General features: G+C 50.6%; 1 protein-coding gene across 4 annotated transcripts in view; it reads right to left on the bottom strand.

Annotated features, from left to right (window-relative positions):
* NINJ2 (ninjurin 2) overlaps positions 1-8,444 on the bottom strand; it is a 96,647-nt gene that overhangs the window by 46,762 nt on the left and 41,441 nt on the right. The window contains exon 1 of one of the 4 annotated variants that reach the window (XM_065523534.2): positions 2,344-4,849. The exons of the other annotated variants lie outside the window; for them this stretch is intronic. The gene's annotated coding sequence lies outside the window, so the exon portion shown is untranslated. Of the gene's footprint in view, positions 1-2,343; positions 4,850-8,444 lie in introns of those variants that run through there. 4 annotated transcript variants of the gene reach the window in all.

Here is an 8,444-nt window from a genome sequence, read left to right on the forward strand (position 1 = left end):
CAGTGGCAGAGTTTCAACTGGACCCCAACCCAGCACCCCCAGGTTCACTCCTCCTCCCCCGCCATCCCTGGCTGGCCCAATTTGAGGGTGCTCTGACACACCAGGAGTAGTTTCCCCATGCTAAAGAGCAAACTCCCTGTGACAGCTATGTCAAATCTAGCATATCCGTGGCTCCTAAGAAAAATGAAAATGTATCCTTTTCTCCTTTTTCTGGGTCTTTCTCTCGAATTCTAAATCTCATCACGCATTTTAAAGAATAAACGGGCTGGGTGCAGTGGCTCATGCCTATAATCCCAGCACTTTTGTAGGCCGAGGCGGGTGGATCACCTGAGGTCAGGAGTTCGAGACCAGCCTGGCCAATATGGTGAAACCCCGTCTCTACTAAAAGTACAAAAAATTAGCTGGGCGTGGTGGCAGGTGCCTGTAATCCCAGCTACTTGGGAGGCTGAGGCAGGAGAACTGCTTGAACTTAGGAGGCGGAGGTTGCAGTGAGGCAAGATTGTGCCACTACACTCCAGCCTAGGAGACAGAGCAAGACGTGGTCTCAAAAATAAATAAATAAATAAGTAAATAAAGGCCTTTCTTCTCTGAAAGGAGCAATGACTGTACTTCCACCGTGTGCCAGGCCCCACGCTGGCATTTTCTTTCCAGGTGCTATTCATTTAAACCCTTCCAGAAGCCACAGGTATGTGGGATGGAGAAAGGCCAAGTTCCTTGTCCACAGCACATGGCTAGTAAGAACGGTCCTAGGGAAGGAGCCCTGGCTACTCTGGCTGGAAACCCCGTGTCCTACACGATGTCCTACTGCCTCCTAAAGACCATCCTTAGCGATGGTTGCTGCCTTGACTTTCCAGCCTTCTCCACAGGCACCTGCTCAGCAGGGCTTGGTTCGGGTCCACGGGTATTGGGAAGTTACTAATCCCACTGTGGTTTACACCTCATGACGTCTTGCATTCTGCTGAATATTCTAGACTGCATGAGAGAGAGGAGTGTGTGTAGGTCTAGGGGGTTGGTCTTGGGAGAACGTAAGTCTGGGTCGTTGGGTGGTGGCAGAACAAAACGTTTGGAGATGGAATCTAGACGGTCAGCTGTGCGTGAGCTTCATGCCCATGGTGGGGTGGGGGGGGGGGGCGGTGTGCCTGTGTGCCCACGGGGGGCTCAGCAGATGGCACTACTCTTCCCTCACAGTCCTACTGGGCCTGGCTCCCTCCCTCTGTCTTCTTCCCCTTGCATTCACTACTTGCCTCTAAACACGTCTTCCTCCTCCATCCCTAGATGTTCTTTAGTACCTGTGCTCTAAGAGGATTCCTGCTTCTCTCTTATCCAGAGAAGTCACTTAGTTAGCTCATTTTTCCCCCAGAGAAGGGAACAAAGGCCTGACACCTCAGGGCTCAGCTTGCCTGTTTTTTGAGCTGTGTTTGCACCCAGAGCTGAGTGTCTGTCTAGCTCAGGTTCCCAGAGGCCTAGGGCCAGGACCATGTCTTCACACGCCGGGCCGTGTGCGTTGTCAGCGCTCTATGAAAAACAAATCGCAGTTATGCAAAGACAAGGAAACTGCTGGCTCGCGGAGGCTGTGGTCCCGGGCTCAAAAGATGCAGGCTTGAGGTCTTGACTGCTTCCATTTAGCGCACAAGCCCGTGTCCCTGACGCCAGCCAGAGGTCCTGCAGGTCTCTCTGAGGAGTCGGGAGAACGGTTTGTGTGAACTTGTAAGGCAGGGGAGGACCTGCTCTGATTGCATTATGGATTATAGAAATGATAATCTGCACAGTTTGTGTGAACCTGTAAGGCAGGGGAGACCCGCTCTGATTGCATTATGGATTACTGAAACAATAATCTGCCGTCGTCTTTCAGCTCCGATAAATGAGTGGCTCTCGAAGGAGATATGCAGGCTGCATTAGGAAGCTCCATCTGAATCTCGGCGATCAGGCTGCTAAATGAGAACACCTTATATTTACCAAGAGGAGCAGGATGTTTTTAAATGACGGACAGCCCTTCCAAAGGCTAGATCTGCTTCTCACTCTTTTCTCTACTAAGAAACTCTGGCTCATGCCTGTAATCCCAGCACTTTGGGAGGCCGAGGCAGGAGGATCACCTGAGGTCGGGAGTTCGAGACCAGCCTGACCAACACAGAGAAATCCCGTCTCCACCAAAAATACAAAATTAGCTGGGTGTGGTGGCGCATGCCTGTAGTCCCAGTTACTCGGGAGGCTGAGGCAGGAGAATCGCTTGAACCTGGGAGCCAGAGGTTGCAGTGAGCCAAGATCGCGCCATTGCACTCCAGCCTGGGCAACAAGAGTGAAACTTTATCTCAAAAAAAAAAATAAAAAAGAAACTCTGCTTACCCTTCAAAGTCCAGCTCCACTGTCACAGCCTTGGGAAGCCTTCCTCAGCTCCCATCGGCTACATTTATCCCTCTTTCTCAGTTCTCCCAGAGCGTTTGCTTCACTCCGCTACTGCAGCACGTACCACGGGCGATTAGAGGCTACGTGTGGGACTGTCATCCCGTGGGCTGCATTCTTCCCAAGCACAGGAAATGTGCCTCGCACGACTTCACATGCCCTTTTCCGGGTCATCTGACAAGCAAGGGGAAATCCCGCAATTGGCAGAGCGGTTGTATTGATGTAGGAAGCATGTGAGAGGAAAGGGCTGAAAGGAAAAGTGAGGCAGAGTCTCTGAGAGTTGGAGTGTCATTCCAGCGGGGTTAGCTGGGGTGAGGGGCTACAGAAAGGAGTACTTGTAACGGGCCAGAGGTATAGTGGTTAGAGAAAGCTGATACGAATTTGCTGCCAGCAGGGCCAGGCGCAGTGGCTCATGCCTGTAATCCCAGCACTTTGGGAGGCCGAGGCGGGCAGCTCACGAGGTCAGGAGTTCAAGACCAGCCTGGCCAACATGGCAAAACCCCGTCTCTACTAAAAATACAAAAATTAGCCGGGCGTGGTGGCGGCGCCTGTAATCCCAGCTGCTCACGAGGCTGAGGCAGAACTGCTTGAACCGGGACCCGGGAGGTGGAGGTTGCGGTGAGCCGAGATCACGCCATTGCACTCCAGCCTGGGCAACAAGAGTGAAACTCTGTCTCAAAAAAAAAGAATTTGTTGGGGTTAAGGAAGTTCTCAGGAAGGTAAAGGACCAGTTCAAGGAAATTTCTGAGTATAAAAAACCAGGACTGCATTGCCATTTCAAAGGGTTGCCTGGACTAGATTTTGAAGCAAAGTCCTGCAGTCAGGAAAATTCCAGGAGCAGAGACTTGGACTTCTCCAGGAACAGAGGCGGGAGGAGGAAAGAAGGAAGCAAAGGCCACGGTAATGACCTGACCATTGGGATAAACTGTGTCAAGCTGCACTGAGTAACCAGGCTGTGTCCTGTAAGTCCTGTAAGTCACTAATCCCACTACGGTTTACACCTCATGACTTCTGACATTCTGCCGAATATTCTAGACTGCATGAGAGAGAGGAGTGTGTGTAGGTCCAGGGGATTGGTCTTGGGAGAACATAAGACTGGGTCGTTGGGTGGTGGCAGAACAAAATGTTTGGAGATGGAATCTAGACAATCACCTGTGCGTGAGCTTCGTTACAGTGAAAAAGGGGATTGCTCCGGTCCCGGGGTAATGACAGTGACAGTGACAGTGCTACAGGTCATACAGCAGCACCAGGAAACCCACCCCATTCCCTCTCCAAGTAGGAAAGAGGCCACGATGCCAAGGAAAGGGATTCTTCACTACAAAATGGGCCAGCGATCAACTTATAAATTAGAAGCAAGACTTCTGAGTGGTGTCAGGAAACTGCTAGTGTTCTCCCCTCTTGTGCCTTTAAGATTTATCCAAAATGAGACACCTTTCTACACAGTCGCATCTTATGTGACCTAAGTCTGGAGACAAGAATCCCTAGTTGAACCAATGAAGGATCCAAAGACCCTAAAAGCTTAGCTTGGCATCTCAGGCACTTGCAAAGCTAACATTGCCTCCAGTTCTTTAAAAAAGCGTGTTCAGCCGGGCGCGGTGGCTCACGCCTGTAACCCCAGCACTTTGGGAGGCCAAGGCAGGTGGATCACCTGAGGTCAGGAGTTCGAGACCAGCCTGGCCAACACGGTGAAACCCCGCCTCTACTAAAAATACAAAAATTAGCCAGACATGGCGGCAGGTGCCTGTAATCCCCGCTACTCGGGAGGCTGAGGCAGGAGAATGGCTTGAACCTGGGAGGCGGAGGTTGCAGTGAGCTGAGATCGCGCCACTGCACTCCAGCCTGGGCGACAGAGCAAGACTCCGTCTCAAAAAAAAAACTGTGTTCACCCCCTATTCTTGTCCTAGGTCCCTAACCTAAGCAAAGTTGTCGTAGTAAAGCCTGGGACGTGCTAAGAGGACAACAGAGGAAAGACACTGGGGGAAGAGCCCACAGCAGTCACAGCATGTCCTCCCCTCACAGAGGCTTGCCAGGCTTCTCCCTAAAGCCTTGGCCGCGTGCTGAGGAACCTTCTTTCTAATCCTGCCCCTGCATATCCACGGCCCAAGCATTCCTTCTGCCTCCAGACCCGTCTCCAAGACAGCTGATGAGGCAAGTGTCCTGGCCAAAGCATAGCAGTTCACATCCCCTTTCTTCCTGGCCTTGTCATTAGGGGCTGCCTGTGCGGCTCTCAAGCTCCCGAGGACGAAAGGCTCAGGCTGCTGTGCTTCTTCTCACAGGTCCCTGAGCTCCCCCGGGGGCTTCCTACGCAGCAGGCCGGCTGGCTGAGCACTCCCAGCTTCAGCCCCGCTGGCATCCGCGTGTTTTCTGTGCTCTGTGCTCGCTCCCCAGGATGTTCTGTTCCTCATCTCAGCTTTCTTTGTTCAGCCACAGAGACTGGGCAACTTCTGCTGGGCAGTGAGGTCGGGGCCCTGCCTCCGAAGGAAGGGCCTCTCCCTCACAGGTCAGCCTGAAGTCACTTGTTCTCCAGAGGCCGTGCTCACCCCAGGGCCCTGACACTCAAGTCCATCCAACACCAGGTGCCTGTTTCTCTGGCACTGTCCCATCCACACAGCTCTCACGTGGAGGCAGTGCTGTGCCCTGGTCAGGAGTGCGGGCTCTGGGGTCACCTCCCTGACCTGCCACCTGCTAGCTGTGTGACGTTGACCTTGACATCCCAGGAAAATGAAGTTCAGAATAGTTCCTATCTTACAGAGAGAGGAGGACTAAATGTAATCATTTGTTTAAAGTGCTGGCATCCGGTAAGCGAGAGCAAAGTGGTTTTATCTTCTGAGATGGCCTCACAGCTGCCCTGTGGATTCAGAGCAGAAAGTCACCACTGGAGAGCCGAAAAAAAAAAAACAAAACCGCTTCTCATGCCTCCTCCAGTGCCTTTCCTGCCTCAGGACTGCCATGTTTTCTGACTGGCCTACCGGATGGTACATAAAGTCACAGGAGAGGCGCCCAGAGCCCACCTGGTCAGCTTCTCCGGGTAGGACCGTGTTGTGTGTATGAAGGTCTTGCTTCACTTTCTTTTGTTTGGTTGGGTTTTGTTTTGTTTTGTTTTTTTGAGACAAGGTCTCTCTCTGTCACCCAGGCTGGAGTACAGTGGTGCGATCTCAGCTCACTATCACCTCTCCCTTTCGAGTGCTCAACTGGGCCTCCCTTCTCAGCCTCCCAAGTAGCTGGGACTACAGGCCTGCGCCACCATGCCTGGCTAATTTTTTGTGAGATGGGGTTTCACCATGTTGCCCAGGCTGGTCTCAAACTCCTGAGCTCAAGCAATCCGTCTACCTCGGCCTCCCACAGTGCCGGGATTATAGGCATGAGCCACCATGCCAGCTTTGCTTCACTTTTCATTTATTTTTTATTTTTTATTTTTTTTGAGACAGAGTCTCCCTCTGTTGCCCAGGCTGGAGTGCCCAGCTAATTTTTATATTTTTAGTAGAGTCGGGGTTTCACCATGTTGGCCAGGCTGGTCTCGAAGTCCTGACCTCAGGTGATCCACCTGCCTTGGCCTCCCAAAGTGCTGGGATTATAGGCCTGAGCCACCACGCCCAGCCCTGCTTCACTTCCTTAAGGATCACCTCATTTTCCTTCACTCGAGTTAAGGTGGTTACATAGTTTACCTTGGTAGCCATTTTCAGTGTTTTCCTTTCTAGAGAGAATAGCTCTGCCACTTTCTCACAGGGAGCCTCCTCTGGGGCAGGAACCAGAGACCTGGGCCTGGGGAGAGACCGCAGAGAGACCGAACCCCTCCTCCGCCCCAGCTGTGTACTGACGTCCCCACCACGCCCAAGGGCACGGGGCTTCATGAGGGAAATCCATAGCTTCAGTTCTCCAGGGGACTCCCGTATCCTGCCTCACTCCAGACAAGAGCCACAGGCCAAGAAGAGGAAGGGAATGGCGCCAACACAGGCAGCTCTTTTCTGTCTTCCCAGGCACCGACTGACCAAAGGCCTCCCTCTCCCTCCCACAGATGTTATCAGAAGAAAGAACAGGCCGGGCATGGTGGCTCACACCTGTAATTCCAGCACTTTGGGAGGCTGAGGTGGGAGGATCACAAGGTCAGGAGATCGAGACCAGCCTGGCCGATATGGTGAAATTACTAAAAATACAAAATATTAGCTGGGCGTGGTGGCGCATTCCTGTAATTCCAGCTACATTTGTAGTCCCAGCTACTTGGGAGGCTGAGGCAGGAGAATTGTTTGAACCCAGGAGGCGGAGGTTGCAGTGAGCCAAGATCACGCCATTGCACTCCAGCCTGGGTGACAGAGCGAGACTCTGTCTCAAAACAACAACAAACATCAACAACAAACAACCAAACAAAACAGAAGAAAAAACAAAGTAGGGCCAGCGATGTGGCTCACGCCTGTAATCCTAGCACTTTGGGAAGGCGAAGCAGGCAGATCACTTGAGCTCAGGAGTTCAAGGCCAGCCTGGCCAACATGGTGAAACCACGCCTCTACTAAAAGTACAAAAATTAGCCAGACGTGGTGGCACATGCCTGTAATCTCAGTTACTCAGGAGGCTGAGGCAGGAGAATCCCTTGAAACCGGGAGGTGGAGGTTGCAGTGGGCTGAGAGCTCACCATTGCACTCCAACCTGGGCGACAGAGCAAGATTCTATCTCAAAAAAAAAAAAAGAACAGAGCTAAAAAAAGGCAGGTTGGAATGGCCCAATATCCTCTTCCTTCACCATCTCTTCTGCTTCCTCTGGTTCTTGCTTGTGGGAAGGAACAGAATCCACCCTGCATTGTTCCTTTGTAAAATATTTCTAAGTTCTTGGTTCAAACACTCCAGAGCCAAGTTTGCGTGATATTTGCATATAATTTGTGTAACACTGAGGTTATTCTTTCAAATGCTCACACCAAGTTCTATCACAGCAAAGTAAGTGTCCAGAAAAGGGAGTCTGGGCATAATGACCCATGCCTGCAATTCCAGCACTTTGGGAGGCCGAGGAGGGAGAACTGCTTGAGCCCGGGAGTTCAAGGCCAGCCTGGGCAACATAGCAAGACCCCATCTGTATAAAAAAAATTTTTAAGGCCAGTCACGGTGGCTCACACCTGTAATCCCAACACTTTGGGAGGCCAAGGCAGGCAGATTACCTGAGGTCAGGAGTTCAAGACCAGCCTGACCAACATGGGGAAACCCTGTCTCTACTAAAAATACAAAAATTAGCCAGGTGTGGTGGCGCATGCCTGTAATCCCAGCTACTCGGGAGGCTGAGGCAGAAGAATTGCTTGAACCTGGGAGCCAGAGGTTGCAGTGAGCCGAGATTTTGCATTGCACTCCAGCCTGGGCAATAAGAGCAAAACTCGGTAAAAAAAAAAAAATTTTTTTTTTAATTAGCTGGGTGTGGTTGTGTGTGCCTATAGTCTCAGCTACTCGGGAGGCTGACGTGGGAGGATCACGTGAGCTTGGGAGCTCAAGGCTGCAGCAAGCTGTGATTGCACCACTGCACTCCAGCCTGGGTGACAAAGTGAGACTCTATCTCAAAAAACAAAAAAACTGCAGAAGGATGAAAAATATATATATATATATATTTTTTTTTAACGTTTAAAAAATTAAAAAACATATATATATATAAAAATAAAAAATAAAAAACAAAATAAAAACAAAAAAGAAGAGGATGTGGGTTTTGCTCCTGGCTTCTAGGTCCCTGTGGTGTCTGTTTAGGACACAGAGCATCCACACTCAGCTTTATCATTCTGGTTGGCTAACTTAGGTACGTCGGTCAGTTTATCTGGTCTGCAAAATAGAAATAACGATCCTTATCTTCTGTATAGGATTATCATGAGGATTTTACAATGAGATAATAGATGTAAAATCACTCCATCAACAATAAAGAAGAGGTAAAATTTTCAGATATTATGACGGTTTTTAACATTATTCGGGGAATAACGTACTCTAATAGTCTGAAAGGGATAAGGGGGGAATCTGATTACGGATTTAATGTCAGACTGCATAAAAGCCTCCTCTTTCCCCTTCGGAAGTTTTCTAGGGTGC

Source organism: Macaca fascicularis, chromosome 11 (genome assembly GCF_037993035.2).
Source record: "Macaca fascicularis isolate 582-1 chromosome 11, T2T-MFA8v1.1".
NCBI lineage: Eukaryota > Metazoa > Chordata > Mammalia > Primates > Cercopithecidae > Macaca > Macaca fascicularis.